This window comes from Triticum aestivum, chromosome 2D, assembly GCF_018294505.1.
Source record: "Triticum aestivum cultivar Chinese Spring chromosome 2D, IWGSC CS RefSeq v2.1, whole genome shotgun sequence".
Classification (NCBI taxonomy): domain Eukaryota; kingdom Viridiplantae; phylum Streptophyta; class Magnoliopsida; order Poales; family Poaceae; genus Triticum; species Triticum aestivum.
The window spans coordinates 571,227,309-571,232,492 of NC_057799.1; positions in this window are offsets into that span (position 1 = coordinate 571,227,309).

Genomic DNA, 5,184 nt, shown 5'->3' on the forward strand with positions numbered 1-5,184 from the left:
GTATCATCGGGCGTCTTGATCTATCTCTATAGATCTTGATGCCCAATACATAAGCAGCTTTATCCAGGTCTTCCTTTGAAAAACTCCTTTCAAACAACCCTTTATGCTTTCCAGAAATTTTACATCATTTCGGATCAACAATATGTCATTCACATATACTAATCAGAAATGTTGTAGCGCTCCCACTCACTTTATTGGAAATACAAGTTTCTCATAAACTTTGTATAAACCCAAAAACTTTGATCATCTCATCAAAGCGTACATTCCAACTCCGAGATGCTTACTCCAGTCCTTAGAAGGATCGCTGGAGCTAGCATACCTTTTAGCATCCTTAGGATCGACAAAACCTTTCTGATTGTATCACATACAACCTTTCCTTACGAAAACTGGTAAGGAAACTTGTTTTGACATCCATCTGCCAGATTTCATAAATGCAGCTAATGCTAACATGATTCCGACGGACTTAAGCATCGCTACGGATGAGAAAATCTCATCGTAGTCAACTCCTTGAACTTGTGAAAATACTCTTTGCCACAAGTCGAGCTTCATAGACGGTAACATTACCGTCCATGTCCGTCTTCTTCTTAAAGATCCATTTATCTCGAATTTCATGGCTTCTAACCATTTGTCGGAATCCGGGCCCACCATCGCTTCCCCATAGCTCGTAGGTTCATTGTTGTCTAGCAACATGACTTTCAAGACAGGATCACGCATTACTCTGAAGTAGTACGCATCCTCGTCGTCCTACGAGGTTTAGTAGTGACTTGATCCGAAGTCTAATGATCACTATCATAAGCTTCCACTTCAATTGGTGTAGGTGCCATAGGAACAACTTCCTGTGCCCTGCTACACACTAGTTGAAGTGACGGTTCAATAACCTTATCAAGTCTCCACCATCCTCCCACTCAATTCTTTCGAGAGAAACTTTTCCTCGAGAAAGGATCCGTTTCTAGAAGCAATTATTTTTGCTTCCAGATCTGAAATAGGAGGTATACCCAACTGTTTTGGGTATTCTATGAAGATGCATTTATCCGCTTTGGGTTCGAGCTTATCAACCTGAAACCTTTTCACATAAGCATCGCAGCCCCAAACTTTTAAGGAATGACAACTTAGGTTTCTCTAAACGGTGTCGTCTCAACGGAATTGCGTGGTGCCCTATTTAAAGTGAATGCGGTTGTCTCTAATGCCTAACCCATAAACGATAGTGGTAATTAGATAAGAGACATCATGGTATGCACCATATCCAATAGGGTGCAGTTATGATGTTCGGACACACCATCACACTGTGGTGTTCCAGGCGGTATTAATTGTGAAACACTTTCCACAATGTCTTAATTGTGTGCCAAACTCGTAACTCAGATACTCATCTCTATGATCATATCACAGACATTTTATCCTCTTGTCACGACGATCTTCAACTTCACTCTGAAATTACTTGAACACTTCAATAATTCAGACTCGTGTTTCATCAAGTAAATACACTCAGCATCTACTCAAATCATCTGTGAAGTAAGAACATAACGATATCCACTGCATGCCTCAGCACTCATTGGACTGCATACATCAAAATGTATTACTTCCAACAAGTTGCTCTCTTGTTCCATTTTACTAAAAACGAGGCCTTTCAGTCATCTTGCCCATGTGGTATGATTTGCATGTCTCAAGTGATTCAAAATCAAGTGAGTCCAAACTATCCATCTGCATGGAGTTTCTTCATGCACATATACCAATAGACATGGTTCGCATGTCTCAATCCTTTCAAAAATGAGTGAGTCCAAAGATCCATCTACATGGAGCTTCTTCATGCGTTTTATCCCAATATGACTCAAATAGCAGTGCCACAAGTATGTGGTACTATCATTACCTTTGGCATGAACATGTGTATCACTACGATCGAGATTCATTTTAGGTGCAAGACCATTGAAGGTATTATTCAAATAAACAGAGTAACCATTATTCTCCTTAAATGAACAACCGTATTGCGATAAACATAATCCAATCATGTTTATGCTCAACGCAAACACCAAATCTCGATGGTAGAGGGAGCATGCGATGCTTGATCACATCAACCTTGGAAACACTTCCAACACATATCGTCATCTCACCTTTAGCTAGTCTCGTTTATTCTGCAGCTTTTATTTCGAGTTACTAACACTTAGCAGCCGAACCGGTATCTAATACCCTGGTGCTGCTAGGAGTACTAGTAAAGTACACATTCATATAATGTATATCCAATATACTTCTGTCGACCTTGCCTGCCTTCTCATCTACCAAGTATCTAGGGTAGTACTGCTTCAGTGACCGTTCCCCTCATTACAGAAGCACTTAGTCTCGGGTTTGGGTTCAACCTTGGGATTCTTCACTAGAGCAGCAAATGATTTGCTGTTTTATGAAGTATCCCTTTTGCCCTTGCCCTTCTAGAAACTAGTGGTTTTACTAACCATCAACAATTGATGCTCCTTCTTGATTTCTACTTTCGCGGTGTCAAACATCGCGAGTTGCTCAAGGATCATCATCTATCCTTGATATGTTATAGTTCATCACGAAGCTCTAATAGCTTGGTGGCAGTGACTATGGAGAACCATCACTATCTCATCTGGAAGATTAACTCACACTCGATTCAAGCGATTGTGGCACTCAGACAATCTGAGCACATGCTCAACGATTGAGCTTTTCTCCCTTAGTCTGCAGGCTTAAGAAACTTGTCAGAGGTCTCATACCTCTTGACTTGGGCACTAGTCTGAAATCCCAATTTCAGTCTTCGGAACATCTCATATGTTCTGCGACGTTTCAAAAAACGTCTTTGGTGCCACAATTCTAAACCGTTAGCATTACGCACTGAACTATCACGTAGTCATCAAAACGTGTATGTCAGATGTTTCGCAACATCTACAGACGACGCTGAGGTTCAGCACACCGAGCGGTGCATTAAGGACATAAGCCTTCTGTGCAGCAATGAGGACAATCCTCAGTTTACGGACCCAGTCCGCATAATTGCTACTACCAACTTTCAACTAAATTTTCTCTAGGAACATATCTTAAACAGTAGAACTAAAGCGTAAGCTATGACATAATTTGCAAAGACCTTTTGACTATGTTCATGATAATGAAGTTCATCTGATTATTTAATGAACTCCCACTGAGATAGACATCCCTCTAGTCATCTAAGTGATACATGATCCGAGTCAAACTAGGCCGTGTCCGATCATCACGTGAGACGGACTAGTCATCATCGGTGAACATCTCCATGTTGATCGTATCTGCTATACGACTCATGTTCGACCTTTCGGTCTCTTGCGTTCCGAGGCCATGTCTATACATGCTAGGCTCGTCAAGTCAACCTAAGTGTTTCGCATGTGTTCCGAGGCCATGTCTGTACATGCTAAGCTCATCAACACCCGTTGTATTCGAACGTTAGAATCTATCACACCCGATCATCACGTGGTGTTTCGAAACAACGAACCTTCGCAACGGTGCACAGTTAGGGGGAACACGTCTCTTGATATTTTTAGTGAGGGATCATCTTATTTATGCTACCGTCGTTCTAAGCAAATAAGATGTAAACATGATAAACATCACATGCAATCAAATAGTGACATGATATGGCCAATATCATTTTGCTCCTTTGATCTCCATCTTCGGGGCACCATGATCATCTTTGTCACCGGCATGACACCATGATCTCCATCATTGTGTCTTCATGAAGTTGTCACGCCAATGATTACTTCTACTTCTATGGCTAACGCGCTTAGCAATAAAGTAAAGTAATTTACATGGCGTTATTCAATGACACGCAGGTCATACAAAAAATAAAGACAACTCCTATGGCTCCTGCCGGTTTTCATACTCATCGACATGCAAGTCGTGATTCCTATTACAAGAATATGATCAATCTCATACATCCCATATATCATTCATCACATCTTCTGGCCATATCACATCACATAGCACATGCTGCAAAAACAAGTTAGACGTCCTCTAATTGTTGTTGCAAGTTTTTACGTGGCTTGTATAGGTTTCTAGCAAGAACGTTTCTTACCTACGTAAAACCACAACGTGATATGCCAATTTCTATTTACCCTTCATAAGGACCCTTTTCATCGAATCCGTTCCGACTAAAGTGGGAGAGACAGACACCCGCTAGCCACCTTATGCAACTAGTGCATGTCAGTCGGTGGAACCTGTCTCACGTAAGCGTACGTGTAAGGTCGGTCCGGGCTGCTTCATCCCACAATGCCGCCGAAACAAGATAAGACTAGTAGCGGCAAGAAGAATTGGCAACATCTACGCCCACAACTGCTTTGTGTTCTAGTCGTGCATAGAGACTACGCATAGACCTAGCTCATGATGCCACTGTTGGGGAACGTAGCAGAAATTCAAAATTTTCTACGCATCACCAAGATCAATCTATGGAGTAATCTAGCAACGAGGGGAAGGGGAGTGCATCTACATACCATTGTAGATCGCGATGCGGAAGCGTTGCAAGAACGCGGATGAGGGAGTCGTACTCGTAGCGATTCAGATCGCGGTTGATTCCGATCTGAGCACCGAAGAACGGTGCCTCCGCGTTCAACACATGTGCAGCCCGGTGACGTCTCCCACGCCTTGATCCAGCAAGGAGAGAGGGAGAGGTTGAGGAAGACTCCGTCCAGCAGCAGCATGACGGCGTGGTGGTGGTGGAGGAGTGTGGCAATCCCGCAGGGCTTCGCCAAGCACCGCGGGAGAGGAGGAGGATGGAGAGGGGTAGGGCTGCGCCGAAAAGGAGACGTTCTCATCTCTTGGGCAGCCCCAAACCTCAACTATATATAGGGGGGGGGAGGGGCTGCACCCCCTCTAGGGTTTCCACCCCCAAGGGCTGGCGGCCAGCCCTAGATCCCATCTAGGGGGGGCGGCCAAGGGGAGGAGAGGGGGGGCGCCACTAGGGTGGGCCTTAAGGCCCATCTGGACCTAGGGTTTGCCCCCTCCCACTCTCCCATGCGCTTGGGCCTTGGTGGGGGGCGCACCAGCCCACCTGGGGCTGGTCCCCTCCCACACTTGGCCCACGCAGCCTTCTGGGGCCGGTGGCCCCACTTGGTGGACCCCCGGGACCCTCCCGGTGGTCCCGGTACATTACCGATATCACCCGAAACTTTTCCGGTGACCAAAACAGGACTTCCCATATATAAATCTTTACCTCCGGACCAT